The sequence below is a fragment of the Centruroides vittatus genome, unplaced genomic scaffold (genome assembly GCF_030686945.1).
Source record: "Centruroides vittatus isolate TY-2023 unplaced genomic scaffold, ASM3068694v2 contig_694, whole genome shotgun sequence".
Taxonomy (NCBI): domain Eukaryota; kingdom Metazoa; phylum Arthropoda; class Arachnida; order Scorpiones; family Buthidae; genus Centruroides; species Centruroides vittatus.
The window spans coordinates 560,767-582,849 of NW_027122438.1; the positions used below are offsets into that span (position 1 = coordinate 560,767).

The following is a 22,083-nucleotide window of genomic DNA, read 5'->3' on the forward strand; positions in this document are numbered from 1 at the left end:
TCGTGCATTCTCTGCAGAAGCTCGAGCCGAAAGAGTGCACGAGTTGTGTTTGTGTATTCCCAACTCTGTCAGGATTTCTCTTCGGATCCCACGGCTGATTGTGAAAAATGTGAGTAACTGTATAAATAATTACATTTCCACTGCAATATAATTTTTTTTTAATTTAAAATTAACATATCGTCAGATTGCTTGTGTAAATAAAGGTATAATATACATAGTGATATACTTATCCGCATCACTCCGATTAAAAACTATGAATACCGTGCCAAAATCCCTGTAAACTCTTTTTTTATTATCTGTTAGCTTCACGCAGCATTCTGTTTACGAATTGATGAGACTAAAACTTGTATAAAATCTCTAGAAAAACCATCGAACGTGTTCAAACTAGCTAAAAAAGAAATTGAAAACTGCCCAATTTAACTGACTTCAATAGAGATTTTATCGAAACTTTGATTAATTTCTCGTAAGTACAGCATTAAAATAGTTATAAATAGAAAGAGATATGCAAGAATTTTATCGCCAGTTAGTGTAAACGGCGTGAGATATTTGTAATAATGAGTTATCGGCTCTCTTATCCTTTTGGAGTAAAGCCAAATGACAATCGAATAAATTCTGTTGAGAAGAAATTCGCGCATTGAAAATTTCAATTCTTGTAAATTGGAAGATTTTAGTCAATTGGATGTGAAATGTTCCCCGAAGAAACATTATGTTGTGGTTCTTATTTGGTGACAAAGCACTTCTATCATAGTCGATATCGCGGGGTCATTGTTGTCTTGTTTTTTTATTAAACGTCACCTCAACATACAATATAACACGGTATTCTGTCCATTAAATTCTCTATAAAATATAATTTTATATACGTTTACTGCTAGCTACGGTTTATTCATTTTTCTTCTTCTTTTTTAAAGTAGAATTTCGCTTAATAAATTAAAAATCTTTTTTTAAAAATAAAAGTAGCCTTTAATTCCACTCGAAGAAATCGTCGAGTTTCTTGCGCTGTGTTAATCTTCGGAACTGGATTATTGATATTATATAAAAGATATTTCTGCGAAAATATGATTTTTTATTCGAGAATATTTGGAAATTTCTTCTCGGATGGGAATAAATTTCGCCAGGAATCTGATTGCTACGGATAGAATCCATGTTTCATTCATCTGCTTGACATCACTTCTGGCGGAATGCAGGCAATTTCCCTTCTATCTTCTGTCATTGCCAAAATGTCTGCTTAAGACAACTAAAAAGATTTATTGCGATCAGAATAAGTGTGTCATTAACGCAAATATTGTCGAGACAATTTTTATATAAACGATCATTACGTTGAAAAATTTAAACCGAAAGAAAATCTTTTGCTTAGTAGACAACTGGAAACGAAAATACTGCAGGCTACTTAAGTATATCCTCCTTTTTTTTACTTTAGATTGACGTATTTTCCTCTCCAAAATCAAATATCTATCGCCTACTCAAAAGACTTTTTGTTTCGTTGCTATAATTGTATCAATTGCGTCACGTTTCTTTCGAAATCTCTTGGAAAAAAAAATCTACAAATTTTGTCTAGTTTCTTCTGATTTATCAGCTGGGAGTAAGTTCTTCCAATGCTTACATTATTAGATCTATAATGTTTATCATGTTTTATAGAATTCGTTTCCGTCCAATCATAAGTTGCATCGTTGTCTCTCCCACTTCCTGTTCTTTCAGAGAAAGAACAACGCAAGGGATAACATTTTTCTTCCTTTTTTTCGTATTAAGTAGTTCGATAAATGACAACTCGTCCATAAATCAAAAATTTATCGGAAATTTAATTTTATACATCTTTTTGCACTTTCCTATACACAAACAGTAACTTAAATCTTTCTGCCAAGAAATTTTACTGCGATAAAACTACAATTAAGACCGAAAAAAGGGGGAAAAATGTTTTATTTATTGTTTTATGTTTTCGAAATACTAAAATAAAAATAAAATATAAAAATAATTTAATTTATTTTACGGTTTTTTTTTCTTTTCGGATAGAGTTCTTACATCTTTCTACGGAAAAAATGTATAGAAACCAAATTTATAAATAATAAAACGAATAAAATATATATAAAAATATTAAGATAGTGTCGAATTGATCCTCTGAAAACCGTAAGAAAACATAAATCTGATGCTACTTGAAAAATATTTATCTTCCTACTTTCATCCAAACTTTGTTTTTCTGCAATTGTTTTATCTATTATAATAACTAAATTTCTCTCTTGAGATTTTTAAAATCAAAAAATTCTATAGTAAAAATATTCGATTTTCACATATAAACTGTAGGCTAACACTTATATAGAATTTATATAGAGCTTTCATATTAATATTAACCTGCGTGACTTTTCAATAGTTAAAAACAAAGAATAGCTCACTAGAGACAAATTTTCTATTCAATTTTCTTAAATTGATTGATATAAATATTTGTTCTTGGCAAAATATTTGTTTTATCTTATTTTCAACTTAGTAAAAATATTTACTTTAATAGAATTTGTTTCTTCGAATTTGCATTAAGTTACTATAAAAATAAAAGGGAAGAAATTATTAAATAACAATGTGTTAAAAGTTTGAAGGATACTCCTTTCAATTTTGTGTACAGTATTTAAAAAACAAAATGTTTTTTAGTCGAGTTTGATAACCTTGCAGCTAGAATAAAAGGATTAATCTGAAACAGATTGGTTGTTAACGCGAACCAAATGCAGTCTAGCGAAGAAAATGAACTTGATCAATCGTACTCTTATCTGTCATTTTCTTCCAAACGAGGATGTAAATATAAGTAAAACCTTGTAAAACAATATGAAAAATATTCGTTTATTCAAGTAAATTGATCATTTACAAGTAAAATAATCGGTTAGATAATCATATAATTACATTAAATACTGTATGACATCTACTGTAAATGGCAATCTCTTATAAAATTTAACATTTTTAGGGCAATATATTTAAAAATTCTGAATTAATTAAATAATTTATCTACTAAAATAAATATTTTAATATTTAAACCTGTACATGACTGTTGATAAAACAAGTTTATTGACTAAAAATAAAATATAGACTAATTAAATATTCATTTGTAGCTGATTGAAATTTGAATTCTTTAGTAAAATCACAAGTTATTATACTCAAGTCTTTAATTGTGTACCATTTTGTGCAAATATTCATAACAACAATAACAAATTTTAAACTCTAATGTAATTAAATATTTGATAAGAAATAAATTTTATATTTTAAGATATACTTTAATCAATTACTACTCAATTTGATATTAAGTAATGAATAATAAGTTCAATAGTTGATATCAGATATCAAAATTCTTCCCGTATCAACTCAATTTCATTGTTTCGAGCTTAATAATTAGTTAATTAGCATTTTCTTCGTACATTTCTTTCCGGATAACCTTTGATATAATAAACTAATAAAAGCAGGAAATGTGTTGTTAGTAAACATTATAAATATTCCGGATATCGTGCCATTTTTTCCGAAAAAATATTGTATATAGTGCGTGTTGTGTGATAAGAAATAAGGTAGAAAAGAGGCCACAATAATCTAGTATATTGATTAAGTCGATGTTATCGTTCTCTTTTACTTTCTTGAGGGAATTAGTACATCAATTAGTCTTTCGAACTGAATTTGATATATATATATATAAACCCGATTTTAATGTTGGGATGTAATATACTTTCAGAGAGAATCTATTTTACGAAGAATTAATGACATCTGGATTCTTGTTTGTCAGCTACAACTTATATTATTTACAAAATAGCACCTGTCAATTGCATTCGCAACACTTTATCTCCATTCTTAACTTTAATTGGCTCGTACTACAATAAATTATTACAGGAATAAACAGCTTTAAAAAAAGGACTAAAATTGTAAACTTTAACCTTTTATTCGAGATTCTATAAGCTATATTAGTATTTTTTTAAATAGAAGGTTGTTTGTTAACAAGATTTTTTTTAATGCTCAAATGAATAGGGTTAATATTTTCTCAAAAAAAATTAACATTAAAAAAAGCTTTCTTGTAAAAGTTTTACCTATAGAAAGTATTGAAAATTTGTATTGATAATTCAGTCAACAAAGATTACTCTCAGGGTGGAGTATTGAAAATAAAATAAAGAAGCGAGCACTCTTTCAACAATACCTTCCGTTAACCTTTAATATTTCCTGTTCTTTCTGAAGATTGCAATTTTCTGAATATGAAGGCAAAATTGATCTAAAGAGTCTACAACTCTTATAAAAAAAAAATATATAAAAAAAAATGAGCGGAAATAATGCAAGATCGGTCGTTATTGATCAAAAATAATTTTGATCAATTCCTTTCATTATAAATACAATTTTAAAGTTCCTTTCGAAAGATATTTCTTAAGAGATATTGATTGCTTTTTTCTTTAGTCTAGTTAAAGCTAACGTCCTGTCAGTATCTAATTTAATAGAGAAATCATCACTTTCTAGACACTCGAAAAGGGGAAAGAGTTTTCTCCATTCTAAAAAACATAGACGTGATGCAAAGTTCTTTACCTCGTTACTTCCAAATTAACATTAAATAGCATATCTTAATCTCGACGAATAAGATATTTATAGGATACCAAATATACAAATTTCGAATAAACATACTCTTTTTTAAGTAATTTTCCTCCGCTTTTTTTAAAATCAAAAGTAATGTACGGCAATTACTTTACATTCACAAATTATTTTGGCTACATTTAACTAAAAAAAAATATCCTTAAAAAACACTAAAATCAAATTAACGTTTTTTTCTTTTCTGTTTTAAATAAGTTTTTTTGAATTTATCTACGCGATGTTGTTATTAATTTGCTTTACATTTATATAGAAAACATAATGAAGTGCGAATTGTCAAAAAAAATTTAATTCGAAAACTTTACAAATATTTCAAGTTCCTTCTAATTGATTACAGGCAAATATATACTTGTATTTTAATGAATTCAGTCCATGTATAAATGAAAATACCCGTATTTTGTACTTTTTGAAGATTAATTAGGTTTGTAAATTAAAATTAAATTGCTGTTGTTTGTGTACGTTTCTAAAGCGGTTTCCTTTTTCTCTGTTATTTTTATAAAGCTGTTCCTTTCCTGAAATATTTTATGAACATATTAATTAAAAGAAAATTTACTAGCTTTTACAATAGGTTTAACGTTTAAAAAATGAAGAAAAATTTATTTATTGAAGTGACTTTTATGTGTATTAGATAATTAAAATGAGTATTAATTTACATTTTATTTATTAAACGTTTAATTCTCTAAATAAAGTAAGAAGAAAGATACCATTAAATAAACGGTATGGAATTTTAATAAACATGTAAAGATCTCTATATAACATACTATAAATTATTATTGTAAATCGTATAAAAATTACCGTAAATGGTAAAACGTATAACGATGAGATGACGGGCGGATATATACAACATTGTTAATACTGCACGAGTTTTCAGAATATTATAAATATATTACATTCTATATAAAGTATTTTTTTATTTATATCTGATATAAATCAAAAACTAAGTAGAAAAATTCATAAAATCTTGAAAAATAATGATAATGCGTGTGACCGAAAAGGTAGTAAGCATATAAAGAACCGTAAATTATATAACTGTTTACGAATTAAATAAACATTTGAAAATCACGTAAAAATCGTGAGTTAACATAATAATAAACTGTATTTAAAAATTTTAAAGTGTATTTATAAAGCATAAGCCTACAGCAAGTTAATTTCCTTTTTATTATTATTTTCTGAATGACTTCTACATATTTACGAAACGGAAAAAGCTTATAAAGAAAAATTTAAATAAGAATAAAAAGTAAAGAGGAAAAATATATATATATCTACAGTTTTAATTCGTATACAGAAAATGTGTAGTTATTTTTAACAATAGCATTTACATATTATAGAAAATTACAAGAGGTGAGAAATTAGAGCCGTATAATAGCATTAATTTTCACGAATGGCGCAAAAAGAAGGAAGTTAAATGAGAAAATCGAATGATGGATGCTATTTACAAAGAACCCATTACAGTAGAGTATACGAGGCAACAAATTACCAAATATTAATAAACGGGTTAATGGAGTTAACGTAATTTACGGATCGATCAAAGACCGAATTGCTTCCATTCAACCAATCATTCAGCTAATTAAGAGTGAAGTAGACTTAAAGAGAATTAGTCTCTTGGTCTATAGAAAATGTAAGGTTTTGTTGCTAAGATATCCATTCGTTTAAATATTTCCACTGAATGGTTGGCCACATGTTTAACCAACGGTGATTGATGAGGAAAGTTTATTTAAGAAAAGGATTGGAAAGTGATTAATTGTACGACAGCAAAAGTAGAAATGTTAAGAAAAGGAAGTAGCAATAAATAAAGATCCTATCGATAGTCTATTAGTGTTTTTGGCAATGTTTCATTTTTATCGGAAGGAAAGACTAAGAAGTCATCTTTACATTAAATGCTAGAATAGTTTCCTTTAATGCCACCAAATCTGTCACTTTCATTACTTTTACTGCTCCTTCATTAAAAAACTCCGCTGCTCACAAAAATAATGTCCCAACTTCTATAAAAGTTTTGCAGATAATCGCATCGTAAATCATAAGAAATACTTGTTACGAATTAATCTAATGCATTTACAATTGCCAGCTTAGAAATGATGAACACTCCTTACGCGAAACTAATTTTAATCGCGCTTTCTGATAAACTTGAGTCTAGTTGTGTAAAATATTAAAATAACGTTGTACAAAAACGATCTTTTTCCATTAAGAACCGTATAAAAAAATTACGGATTAAAATAGAGCCGGGTATTTAAATATGAAAATTCTCCTCATATTGCTTAATTTAAAAAATAAAAACTAACAAGTGTATCCTAATTATTGCATGACCCGAGGTATTCTTGCTTGGGGAGATATTATAAATGGTAGCAGTTCTTAATCATTCGGCTTTACATAATGAGAATTGTATTACTTTGCAGAGTTTTGCTGTTTTTTTTTTTTTTTAAATTTGAACTACTTACGCATATTTTAAAGTGCTGTCAACCGTTGAAAACTTACATCTATCAGAGGATTAAAATAGGAAACACTCCAAAAATAATGATATTAATATATAAAATATACAACGAATTAATTCTTTTTTCAAAAATTTGTATAAACTTTTAAATATTTTATCGAATTTACTCCACTTCTATTATCCCAATGTTATTAAAATTAGTGAATTGGTTCCCTTGACGTATACGTCCAGTCAGTCATTAACTAGATGCATTCGGCAAAGGAAAAAAAACATTCTGTTTATACTGTTTATAAAATAACATATATATATATATATTTATAATTAACTAATAAATTGAATTAGTTTCGTTTGAAATTTTTATTACTTTCGCATGAAATTTTGGACATTTATCAAAATGAAAGTTTGTTTATATTTAAATATATGATGAAACGTCTTTTCATTTGATTTTTTTTTTTGAGGATTTTGAAATGATAACACTGTTATTTTTTACGTAACAGACGTGAGATATAATTATTTAGTTTATGAGGAGAGTAAAAAGAGGTGTAGGAAAGCACTCCTGGAGGTAGATCCAGTATAAAATCGTAGTGGAGATTTTTTTTGCTCGACTGGCAACTGGCCAATAATCGATTGCATTCTTGTCGTTAGATCAGAGCCGAGTTGTGATCTTTTCTAATTAATATTTGTTTCTGTAAAATAGTGAGCACGAGAGCATCCATGTATTACATTTGCAATTAACGCCTAAGTGCTGATTAAATTAATCTAGTTGTAACGGGCGACAAATTTAATTTTGTGAGAAAATTCCATAAAATACAATTTTTTTACCATTCATTTTTCGGATGAAATAGCAATTTTTCTTCTGTATTAGCAACGTTGGCAGAGGATATTTTTGCAAAGTGAAAATTTTTAAAGGAAAAAAGAAACGTTAATATGTTTATATATCGCTTACGTGCCTGATCAAATAGCTGGAAATTCAATTGTGAAGTGCAGAGAATAGCTTCACTGCGTTTAACAATTGCGTAATTGATCAAAGGTTTCAATTGAATGAAACGTTTAATTTTAATACGTTAAAGTGTATCGGAATATAATAATAAGATTTAAATGTAATGCGGGAAAAAATAATGAAGATTATCCATGGAAATAAGTAGAATAGGTAATTCAGACGATAATTCAAGTGGATAGCAACCACAGATGCTAGTAATGAGATAGTTTGAAATAACAGCATTGAAAAATGGCATAACTTATTGAATTTTTGTCAAATTACATACGATTCCATCATAAATTGGAAGAAAGTACTTAGCGTATCGGTAAAATTACTCTGCAGTTGTTATCGAAATTTTATACAAATGAAAAGATAGTTTATGGATTTCATTATTTGAAAAATTATGGAAATAAATTGTTATTTTAAGAATAAAAACTGTCTGCAAGCCCTACTTAACATTTCCAAGTTAATCTGCAGATTAGGTCTATAGGTTATTCCTATAAAGCAAACAAACATTTATTATTATTATTATTATATAAATCTATACAAAATTTTAATTTTTGTTACAACTTCACAATGATATTGATCAAGGAGGTCTGATATACATCCGAACCACGGAAAACTTTCAAGAGATACGGAAAAAAAAGGAGATTTTTTCCCGAGATTCTTTGTTCGAGGTATAAATACTAAAGGATAAATTTAATGATTTTTTAAAAAAACGTTTCTTGAGGCAATCGACCGATGTTCATGACAGGAGAATAAAAAATAATAGTGAATCTGTCGATGTTTTGGTAACGCCATATGAAACCGTCGGTGGCTTCAGTTGCTTTTGCTTGATTGCCAACCAAATACAATAATAAGGTTTTCATAACAAGCAGAATGAGTTTGTTATTAGCAAACTTGAAGATGAATAACGCCTCGAGCTAACTGGTGCATTGAACCTGGTCTAGTGAAGAAAAATGAGTTTAGCAATGTTCATTTTAAACTTGAAATCTCGAGTTCATTATTAATGTTGTTCGAAAGCACTTTTAATTCTCTTCAAAAATGTTGATCTTACATCATCGAATAAGTCAATTTGCTTGGGGCTTCTTGGATTTGTTCGAAATCCACAATTACGTAACTTCTCACTCGATACATTTATTAATATTTTATGTTAATAAACAATAACACAATTCGTTTTTAGCGCTTAAAAAAAATAAACAATATCTCTTCTATTTTGGGAATAAACTTAAATAATTCGGAATTTTTATGAGATAGAATGAGGTTATAAGAATCATGATCTATCACTTATCTGGAATTTCAGTTAGTTTAGAATAAAAAACAAACTGATTTAGAGTCAAAAAGGTCTAATGATAAAAATCTAGAATTTATTTAATATTCGTATTAAATCATATTATCAATATATCAATTGAAAAAATTAAGATTGAGATTACGAAATGATTTAAATCTTTAAAAATCAGAATCTAAAATAAAATTGTGATGGATAATATCGATTTTAATGCAGAACAATTCAGAAACCCATTAAAATTCTTTCAGTATTCGTTATTAACTCAAATATTGAATTTAGTATTATTCTTATTATTACAGCATTCATTATATCGACTAATAAATCCCTTTTCTCCCTTTTACTTTTTTTTATTATTCCCCATGCAAATGGGATTTTCCAAAAAAACATAAAAATCGAAGTCACCACCTACAAACAAATAATCTCTTTATATGAAATCGTAAACGTTGTTTAGTCGTAAATTTGCCATTCTAAGATGAAAGTTGGGAGTATTTAATTTTTGTAAACATGTTTAAATGTATTATTTAGAGCTCATAAGCAGTGTTAATGGCCGAAAGATAACGACTCAATGAGATGAACATTTCTGAGGTACGAACCCACTAGCTTATTTTAGTTTACCCTTGAAAATAGGGATAAGTACGTAATAAATCCTATCAAGATTTTTCTTTAATTACATACCCTATTAACAATGATAAAAAAATATCTTCTTCGAAGCCAAATTCCGACGTGTAACACACCTCTGGGGGCAATAGATACAGTGTTATAAATTTATAAGGGGGGCCCGGGCCTTACTTATAAATTTATAATACTGTATCTTATTGGCGAATGTGTATAAGTATGTAATAATAATTACATAAGAATATATGGCATAGAAATAAAAGAATATTTTCTGGAAGGAGAGCGAAGGGTGACCCAGATGCGATCGTAACCACAGAAATGGCCAATGGGAACGAAAAAGACAATGAACAATGTCATCGACGATAAATCGTGAATAATTCATTAACGGTTATTAATCAACACCGTTCACTATTGCCATTCCATTTTCATTTTTCGGCGTATTTAAATTAGATTAATAAATAGAAATAAAAATGTTCGATATACGAAATGAAATGAAATTTATATAAGCAATAAATTTCTTATTTAAAAATTTATTTGATATATTTACTGTAAACTTAATAAAATATTGAATTTTCTTGGAAATATAAAGCAAAAATACTTGAACTTTACACCGTAAAAATACGAAATAATAACAAAAATATTAATTAAAACTGGAAGCAATCATTTGTATTTAACACGCTACATAATAGTTTATACTACTACCATCGACTTATTTCTCAATTTTTCTAGTTTTTAATAATATTATGTAATATACTTTTCTTACGGTTTCGGGGGTATTTAGCTATTTGAATGTAATAATAAATTAAAATGCTGTGTTTTAACACCATACGTTCCTTTTTTAATCGAATATCTTCGCAGTTGATGAGAAGCGATTTTAATATTGCAAAAAAATAATTTATTTGTGAAAAAATTAAAATTATCTGAAATTAAAAAAGAAAAGAAGCTAGTTTTAAGTATAGCAGATTCATCTGGATTTTCTAATGCAAATTATTGAATAATTTAAAAGTTAAATGAATACATTGTTCGGATACTGAATAAAAATATATTACAGAAACCATCTGCTCGTTAAGAACACAAATTGGATTGATTCTCTTACGTTTTTGTAACTTATTTTTTATTTATTTACAAATGAATTAATTCTTTTGCATGATTTATAAACCTTAACTTTGTCGTACGAAAATTAATGCTTATATTTAAGTATATATTTTCAAAATATAACAGTAATTATATAAACTTATTCTGATAAGTTGTGGTGCAAGAATATAAAATTTTCTGTCTTATGCAATGGAGAACTGCTTTTTTTGCATTAATTCAGTATTTTTTTTGTATACGTATATTTATTGTTAATACACGTTTATTTGCAAACGGCTGCTATGGCTGCTAGGTCGAAGGACTTCTGAATCACTATTTATATCTCTATAGATTCTTATGTCTGAGTCAGCACTCTCAAAAATCAGTTTTAACGATCTGAAATGGATAAAAATACTGGAACATTTGTTAGAGTACTTTAAGTTATAGTAAGTAGTTTCTATTCAAATTCTTATAATACAAAAGCAAACAAAAACGGAATCCGTTTTAAAGAAAAATCCCGTTTAATGGAGAGTAGCAAAGGCGTATGAGTGAACCTTTCCATTTTTCTCTACCGTTTACTGTGAAAAAGAAAAAAAAAATCAGATTTATTATTTGATTTAGCTTATAGTTTTTGAAACAGAATTTCCAGAAAAAAATTCTAAAATAATTTTCTTACATATATCAAGTTATATAATATAATACTGTATAAAAATTAAATGATCCTAAAGTTTTCGAAGAAACTGGAAATATTTAATGTAGAAAATTATATTGTCAGAGTCGTCAGTTTATTGAATCAAGAGAACTCGAAATAAATATTAAATAAAAGTAACAGAGTTGATTCCATTATTTCCCTATGTTTATTTGCGTGTGCATAATTGAAAACATCAATGCATTTGACAGATGGATATCAAAATATAAGGTGTAATAATGGAAATCCCAAGATAGATAAACGATATATTCGTTTTAATAATTTACTAGAAAGCTTTATTTCAAAAAATTACTGTTTTAATAAATAATATTTTTGCAATAATAAGTAGAGTACGTTAAAGTGTACCAACAATTCTACATTCGATTGATTAATTACTAGTGTTAAAACACTGCTTTAAGTTGTGGGTGTATATCTTATCATTTATATATATATAAGGTTATTAAGTGTTATTTTGTTTGGTCTTGTAACGTAGGATCAGCTGGGTCCCACCATTATCTCCATTAAAATGTTATGGTTGACTCTTTAGTTTTCAATGGCGCCATTAAAAAGCACTTCGGTCGAGGTCGGAAAAACACCTTTCTTATAAATTATGGATAATATTTCTATTATTTATGCAACAAGTGATTATGAACTGATAAGTTTATTTACCAAAGTTTCAACATATATAATAAAATATTTATTTTTTTAATCAAGTTTGTTTACACTAAAAGAGAAACCGTGTCATCTCGCTTAGACCTTAATCTTCGATATCCGCATTAAATATAGGACATATAAAAAAATAAAATGTTAATCTAAAGTTTCAATATTGTGTCACAGTTTGAATTATACTCTTATATTTTATAAGTTACGGAGACATTTTTATTTGATTTTTTTCGGTTTACGATGCTTAAATTTTAATGAGAATCTCTTCTTAAAAGAATTTCGGTAGTCGATGGTAAGAAAATACTGATCGTGTGTAATATGCAGTATATGTTTGATCCACTTTGGAGATTGAGAAGCAAAGTCTAGCTTTTTCTGCTCCTCTGTTGGAAATGGTTATGTAACACAGTCATCTAGAATAAGTTACTTTGGCAATTCCTTTATTTTTATGACCTAAATTGCTGATTGAAGGATTTAAAATGATTATTTCTATTACTTTTCCACACTCTAACGTAGATAAAGTGACATTACACAACGTAAACATACTCTAGACGAGAACGTATATTAAATATTAATAATTATCGAGAGTTGATTAATTAAAAGATTATTTGATTAAATTTCTCAAGAATTAATTGAATGTAAATAGACGTTTAAACAATTGCTTGTTTTCTAACACTAAATTCTTATAACACCTACTGAATTAGGACAATCGATTACCTCTGAACGACTAAAACTCCACGAAATTATCCGAAGAAACGTTACGGTACGTGGCGCAACTTATCACATATTATGTACGATATTTAAATTTTATTTGGAGTTATTTTAACAAATCTGTTTTATTAAATTTTACTTATAAAATAATTTTAATGTTAAATTTATCACGAATTTATTACTTATTTATGAAAAGTGATGAGGAGAGTGTGAGCTCATCGTTTTTATGTAAGGAGTGACAAACAGCCACGAGTGGTTCCTGCGGGAGCAATGGAAGATGGGTGGATGTTACCATGACAACGACAACATCATAATGATAGGCTGTGGAAGAAGAGAACGGTTAAGTTACGGGTTCCATGTCGCCCGTCTTTTACCTCGTTTTCTTTTTTAACCATTACAAAAATGACAGAAAAATCGAACGATATTTAGGAATAATTTTTAAATATAAATAAGTTTAGAAGATTGAGTCAGAGAGTTGTCAAATTTGACAATTTACCTTATTTACGGACATACAAAGCGTAACGATTAAACACAGTTTCCTATCTTACAATGCGGATTACCTGTTACTTTTCTCATCATAAATAATATATAAATTTGTAGCGTTTTAAAAATTAATTAAATTTTAAGTCTGAAAAAGTGTTCGAAATGAGTGAAAATTTTGAAATCGATATGAAAAGCTATTCAAATTTTTGAATTCTTCATTCGTTGTAGATTTAATCAATTCGGTAGTCGTCAATTCATTGTTCTGTTTAACAAAGCGAGTTTTTCGTGATTAGAAACTTTCTCGATTATTTATTAAAGCACCAATGAATAAAATACTTACAACTTTATTCAAATTTTAAAATATAACAAGAAAAATTTTTTAAATAAATGTTTTTTCACTCAATTTTTATTTTATTTTCAAAATTTTGAAACTATAAATTTACTGTACTTTAGTAATAAAATAACTTAGATATGAAAAGATGTCTTTTCTTCCTTCCCTTATTTAATCTTTATCCTTTATTTAAATGTTTTATCATCTTCTTTTCATGTAATAGACAAAGCGACGTGATGTTTACTTTAACATCATTATTATAATGTTAGATAAACGTTTTGTTTACACACAATTATTAAGGTTTATTAATTTCCGAATTCACTCAACTTTCCTCCGACAATTTAATATTATTGCCGTCTCTCTGTGTTCATTAATTGCCCTTAATGATTGCTTAAATATCTATTTTTACGAGTATAGAATGCGATACTACAATTCGAAACTCAATAAAACATGGAATTTTAATTAAATAGAACATCAAATATAATTATTAATATTTGAAAAAATAAAGTGGCATCACTTTATTCTTTCAAAGTAAAAATTAATTAAAGGTAAAAGAGAGATTTTTACTTATTAATTTGGTTTCTATTGACAGTTTGAAAATTCATTGAAATTAAGATCGAATTCTTACAAAATGATAAAGGCCAATAATATTAATAGTAAAATATTAGTTGTGTTTTGTCTCTCACTCTTTATCTATTGCCGTTCTTTCGTATATTTTAAGTGAAATTCCTATTTAAAAATTACTAAAGTAACTGATCATTTGAACTTGGAAGAGTAAACCATACTTTCGAACAAAGAATAATAGAAAATAGTGTAATTTCCTTATTGACTTATATCTTAAATCGAATTTTTTCTCGACTGTATATTTATTTTAATTTATAAATGAAATGAAAATCGGAGATAATTCAATTCGGTATGTTGGCATAATCTTCTTAAACTATATCGATTTATTCTACTCAAACTTTTGCATGTATCAATCACAAATAATGGTTCCGATGTCGGGATGATTCTACTACTTGAAAAAAATAGTCTTATTCGGAGGCTCACCATTTATTTTCCAGACGTTTTCCCATTGTTTTCGTCTATTGAAACAAATTACGGACAAACAACGACTTGTTAAATCCGATTAGGTTATCAGTAATAGAAACATCATAGTTTCTTGCGTAGGATGTTTGTACAAAGTCTATTTCATTAATTATAACTATAAGGTATCTGGATAAGACTTCTAAAAATAACTACGAGTTGACTTAAATGATATCTAAAAGAATGGAAATTTAAATAATTCTTTTCGTTACAAACTTCTTGACATTTAAACTACATTCGGCTATATTGAAATATGTTATACAATGAGCAATATAATATTATATTATATATATCAGTGCTGTAATATAATTTAATGTAAGCTAATATAATTGTTTAATAGTATGCTAATTATTCAAATTTAACAGCAAGCATAAGCATAAATATAAATTCAATAAATTGTATAGGCTAAATCTAATTGATCTGTTTATAATAATATAAATTCTATTGATAGTAATAATAGTTAAAGAATCATATATCCTACGTTAGGAAATACTCTTCGTCTATAAAGTGAGGAAGGAATTAATTGGGGTAATGTATTTAAATGTTTAATTCATGTTGAATAACAAAGTGAGATGTTAAGATGTGGTGTGAATCTTATTTGTAAATTACAAAGTAAGGTATTAGGTTGCTAAATCGTTTAATTAACAGATTAGATAACAGAAATTTTATTTGTAAAAGTATTGGAATCTGAAAAGGTTAACCCGCGACTGGATCGAGTTTCTACCTTAATTGAAAGTGTCAGCTGATAACGATCTAACCAGAAACCTAACATCTAACATAAGAAAATTAATAGCGTAAGTTTTTCTCATAAAGTGTTCAAACAAAATTTTTTTATTGTCAGAAATAATTATAAAAATAATTTAATCATTTAGCCGATTTTTATATTTATGGTTTAAAACCCGATAATTTCACCGCATTTCTACAAGATAGACTATAAATTCAATAAGCTTCCAGAGAGAGTTTAGTTACGGGACTAGTAGGAATATTATGAAACACGGTTGAATATCATAAAAGTCGAAAATTCTGGCAAACTATCTTACTTTGGCAAAATAAGAGCGATGATTTCCCCCAAGAATAAGCTCGTACCATAAACTATGCCTGCTATTTCCAATATTTTCTTTAAAAACCTGGCCAGTTTACAAATGCATACAGAATATAAACAATCGCTCGTTTAAATTAAGTCTTCATAATATTAATAATTTTCCGATAAACCTCGCGCATTTATGTTTCTTAACTGTATTAAATTTAATCGCTTACAAAATCTTCTCAATAATTTTAATTTGATACTAATTACTACAGACAATCGTAATCCTATTTAGAAGATAAAATGGTTGTTACGTTGAAGTGATCGTGTTTAAAAAGCAATCAGACATGACAGAACTCTGCATAACTCCTAATTAACGAGACCTAAGATCTTTTCTTACAAAGATTTACAACAATTTCTATTTTTTGGTTTACTATTAAATTAAAAAATTATATAAAATTGTAGAATTTTATATCATCTTAATTTACATTATTTTTTGATTGATTAACAAAGAAGAAATAGAATGTCTTTTAGCTTCTAAAAATAGGAATTTTACAAATTATTTTTCACAAAAATAATAAAAATACACAAGGAAATAAATGGAAAATAACCATATTCAATTTTTGCTTATCCTGAGTTTTAACTCAATCAACTTTGTTATTATTATTTATAGAGATAAATAATTCATGAAAATTCTCTAGTGTAATATTACTTTAATCAAGTATTTAGAATAATAGCTAAAAACACTTTTATTCAATAATGGGTTTTACAAATTTTCCACAACTTTTCTATCAAACAACGCCCAATTAGGTCATTTAATGATGTATTGTTTACTAGATGAGATGCAATGTTTACTCAAAGACAATAATAAACTAGACCTAGTAAACGCTTATATCCATATGGGCGTGTCTCGTCTCTAGACACTTGAACGTAACGATCCCAATGTTAAAGTAATTAGTTTTAATTAGAATTAAGCAAAATTCACGGGAAAAAAAGGCGCTAAAGACACCTTTGCGAATTATCAAGTTGCAATTCGTTAATTGTTCTTAGAAATCAATAAGATGGTTTCATTTAAACGCAATTTGTAATTAATTTCGGGCGCGAAGATCAAAAGGAATTTAAGAAAAGTAAACGTTTTAAATGAAATTATTACTTAATTACCGCCAATTAAACAATATTTTTAACTTAATCATTATTATTTTAATAAAATAACAACAATATTAATGTATATTTTATCAAAATCTTATTATTAATATGCTTAGATTTAAATTAAGTACTTCAGAGACTGTTAAAGCTTTATCGAAATTTCGTAAAGATTTTAATGTAAAGTATTGAAAATGAAGGCGCTGAAGATTGTAAAAAGAATTTTTTTTTTTTTTTTAACATTGACAATTTATAGAAAACTGTGGGAGGAATATCTTTAGCATTACAGAAACTGTTCTTGAATACGAAGTAATTATCCTCGATGTTTATCTTTAATAACATTATCATTAAATATGATTCTATTAACTAAATGTTGTTATCGATTCGCGATCCGTACATTTTATTAAAATATATATATAAATATATATCACGTGTTATTATATTTTCGTTTACATTTTCAAGAATACCGCATAACATTCTGCCATAAAATTGCGGAAATAGATGTGAAAATCTCTAATATATTATATAACAACAGAGGCTAACTGAATAATAATTTTTTTATATGGAAAATTACGAAACATAAAAATTTTATTTTAGAAAATATTTTGGTTATTTTAATTTTGAAAGACTTTAAAATGGAAAATGTTTTCCCTCAATCGAATGCAGAAATTAAATTCTTGTTTACATAATTCTTTTTTTTGCATGTGATGATGAATTTTCATCGATCCATGCTCCTTTCTCGCTCAAGTTTTTGATTCCTTCAGGCTTTAAAATTTCTTTCGGAACAATTGAGAATTGTTTGTTGCCGATAATTCGTTATTGTAGTTATTGATTCTACGTAATTTTTTTTTAAATTGCTAAAAATTGTCGAATTAGAATTACTTTTATATGCGGTAAGATTTGAAAAGATTCTCTCCTGCATAAATCCAGTAAAATCCCATTATTCATTTCCATAAAGTAAGATGCAGGAAAAAAATTATTTAAATTTTCTTCAGCTTTTATCTAAACTGATCCTGAACATTTGTTATTCTGTTTATTTACTTTTAAAAATAAAAACGAGAAAGAATAAATTGCGAAAAATTGGAAAAGAAATTTCAGTTTATACATTTTAATTTCCGATTTTAATTATTTTGCAAGAGTGTTTACTCTGTTCGCTTTTTTTAAGCTGTTTACGTATAGCTGTAAGATTGAAATATGCTAAATTATATTAAAATTTTAAGTTTTATTTTATCGATTTTGCATTGATTATCTTTCTCAGAAGGATTACTAATTTAAAGACTTTTACACATGCTAATGAATTCTACAATACTAAACACTTTTAATTTATTCTATAACTAATTTAGAACGATTAATAAAATATTAATTATAAATTTTGAGTTCTGACTCCAAAAATGTCTTTAAAAACTTTCTATTATTATTATTTCTTAAATTTCGATTTAAAATTAAAAACTTGGAAATGTTTAGAGCTTAAAATTACATTAAAATAATAGAAAATCGATATCTGTGATACTAAATCTAATTGACTTAGAATACAATATAAATTATCCGAATTTAATATTTTTACCATTAAATCTTTCATTCTTAATCCGAAATTAGTTATGATGCGTAAAAAATATTGTGTACGATTGTAATGAATTTACATAAGTCAAATCGCATAAACTTGTCATTTATGATGTAAATTCTGTGTTATTGAGATGTTGATTCTAATTATTTTCAGAAGCAAACACAAATTATTTAGATTTGTTTTATTCAGGACCGTAAAGAAGAGGGGCTGGAAATATTTTCCTGTGCCCTCCTAGTGGTTAGATTAATGTTATTTTTACTAATAAAAAATAAAATCTTTAACGTTTCAATTTATTAATAAAGAAACAATCTATACGTATTTAATTTTTTCAAAAAGAAGTGTCCACTAAAGGGGCAGGAGGGGTCTAATCTTCCCTTATCCAATACCAAGCTTTCGACGGCCTTGCTTCTAACTCAGGAAACAAAGCATTATTTTGCTTGTTACAAATTTTAAAATTGATATAAACATTTTCTCTGTAATTTTCTTTAATTTTCAATAAATTGTCTCCGAGATAGAATAAGATATATTGATTTACTGTACTGCGAACCGGAGTAAATCAATAAATAATCCATATAACTAAAAATAAACATTATTCCAAATCGAGCTTTAATTTTTTTTTTATATTAAGTACGGGATTAATAATAAATTCTCTTTTAAAGAATTAGTGATAAGTAAGATCTGTATCTGCTAAGTAAACTTTTAATTAAAAAGTTATTAAAAGTCGTAAAGCGACAACAACATATTAAATAATAATAATAATAATAATGATAATCTATACTTTAAATATTTTCGAAAAATTAATTAAAATATCTAAATAATTGTTTGTATTCGCATCAACGAGTTATTAAGAATTGAATAAAGAACTTTAATATTTCTGTACTCGATTTATTCATGCTTACTTCATTTAATTATTTTTTAAAATCGAATTTTTTAACAATTGTTAATACTGTATTAAAAATGTTTTCGGTATTCTGCTTAATAATGCGTTAAAGAAGACTCTTTTACTGTTTGAACAAGTTCATAAAACGTTGTTGATGTTTAAATCATAACAATACCTATTGTTAGAAGATTCGAATATTTTCAACCAATCAATTAAACTTGCAAAATACTTAAAAATTTCCAACCCGTTAAAAGCTATATACAACATAATTTTATTATTATATTTTATAACAAAAGATTGGAAATAATAAAACGTTACTTCAAAATCCTATTACTGTATAAAAAATGTATATAATAATATAACTTAATATGTACTTATTATATAAAATAAATTAATAATAATAATTAAAATTCTTTTCGTACGCGTATTAAAATACAATACAATGTTGTTAATCCGGCATACAATATTTGTTCCTTAATCATGTTTTTGAAAGTACGTACAGTAAATTTATAAAATTAAACTTAATAAAATAATTAAGCTTTTATTATTGTGTAACAAAAACAATGCAGTACCAAAAAATAATCTGTACCGAAGGGCGTGAGGTTTTATCATTCATTGCCTTTAGGCCTCGCACTATCGCTAATCTGTGTAAGGTGTTGCCGGATTAGCAAGAGTCTGCCGTAATGCATATTTTAAAGGAGTAGTGCTATTGTATATTCCGTTACGATTGCGTAACGTTTAATTTTAGTTTCCAATCGAATAAAAAATATCGAATTTCTCATCGTACGCTGAATTTTTTACTGTCTTTACTGTCATGACCTTCTGTACGAGAGACGTGAAAGCTAAGCTAACGATACTGCTAACTTGTGAAATTCAGTTGATTTCTTTTAAAGAATCAGTTAATTTAGTGTTCCGTATAAATGTTTCAGCATATCTGATAATTATTTAATAATATTAAGCTTCATAATTGATTTATGATTAATCTATTGCATGTTTATCATCGACATGAATGATAAATATCTTTCTGTTTATAAGGATAAACGATATAGAATATGAATTTCCGAAGTTCCTCTAATATTTATGAATTTCTTCATTAAATTAAATCTCCATCAATGAATATGGTAGTCATTAATAAAGTGAAAATCTTTTTTTAAAAATAATAATGAAACACGTCACACTCGCTCTGTTAAAGCTTAAAACCGCTTTAAAAAAATTCGCGAATTATATTTTTATATAATTTTTTTTTTTATCTGAGTAATGTTATGAAAAAAAAACATGGAATTCAATAGTCACAAAGTAAATAAAAAATATTCATTCCTAATTTAAGCGGTGGAAAAAGTCAAATCTATCATTAAATAATATAGTTTTATGTTTAGATTTCTTAAAGTGGAGTAAATAAAACATGAAAAACATAATGTAATTGAAGTAATTCTTTTTATGTTTTCAGGTAACATTATGAAATTTTGAGTAAAGTTTCCTTGAAAATAAATATCAAAGTAATTTAATATAAATGCGTTATTTTTTCTTTAATATTTTACTTTGTTATTGAGATAAGTTTTATAATTTAAAAACAGAAAAAAATATATTAAAATTATTAGTACAATACTGTTATATAAATTTAAAAAAATAACGTTTAGGGAATAAGAAACCAAATATATATATAATTGTAATGAATAAAACTTAATTTTAAGAAAGTGAAAGTGGAGGGGGGAAAAGAAAAACGTTATCAACCAATAAAAGAAACAGCGATAATTAAAAAGAGAAAGTAGAGAAATAAAAAAAAAATTCCTTGAAATGGAAAGAAATGATGCTAATTTTAATTTAATGCATAAACAGGAAAAAAAGAAGAAAGTTTATGAAAAAAGCAATGAACTGTAAGTCATCGGATTTTTCTATAACTTAACTTCCGAATAAAAGAAAGAAAAAGCCTTGTGACAGGTCAAGAAATTAAAAATAGTAAGAGGAAATATATATAAAAGCTTAGAAAAAAATAATAATAATGGAAGAAAAACATTTTCTAGAATGATAAAAAGTTTGAGCAAGTAATCTTTCAACGACAACAAAAAGGAATTGACAACATGCACCGGTTCCGTTGCTTCTACAAGAAGACACGGAAATTCTCAACCTATCGAAAATTGACTGGAAGACGGATTGAATAATCACCATTACTACGACCACTCCTGTTTGGTCTAACTTATTTATTCGATAGAAACACCGGAATGATGTCCGAACCGGAATAACTTATTATAGATCTGGCCTCTTCCATACTTACTCACTTGTATACCTATGTATCTCCCAAATCACTTGCTACCAGACATTCTTTTCGAATGTACCCTATTTATTATCTAAACTAGAAACAGTTTAACTTATTACATGTTAATTCTCTTAAATATTTAGTAAATTTTCAGTGAAATAATAATGTTAGCTAAAACTTATCATAATCAACCGTGTCAAAATACAGAATATAGGAAAATAAAATCATTACTGAACATGAAATTTGAAGCATTTTGATGGAAATCGTTAATAAATTTAATAGAAATTGTTATTA

At 26.7% G+C, this 22,083-nt stretch overlaps 1 protein-coding gene across 1 annotated transcript in view; it reads left to right on the forward strand.

Annotated features, from left to right (window-relative positions):
• LOC136980328 (cyclic nucleotide-gated channel alpha-3-like) overlaps positions 1-22,083 on the forward strand; it is a 37,944-nt gene continuing 15,861 nt past the window's right edge. The window contains exon 1 of the mRNA XM_067276419.1: positions 1-109. The gene's annotated coding sequence lies outside the window, so the exon portion shown is untranslated. The remainder of the gene's footprint in view (positions 110-22,083) is intronic.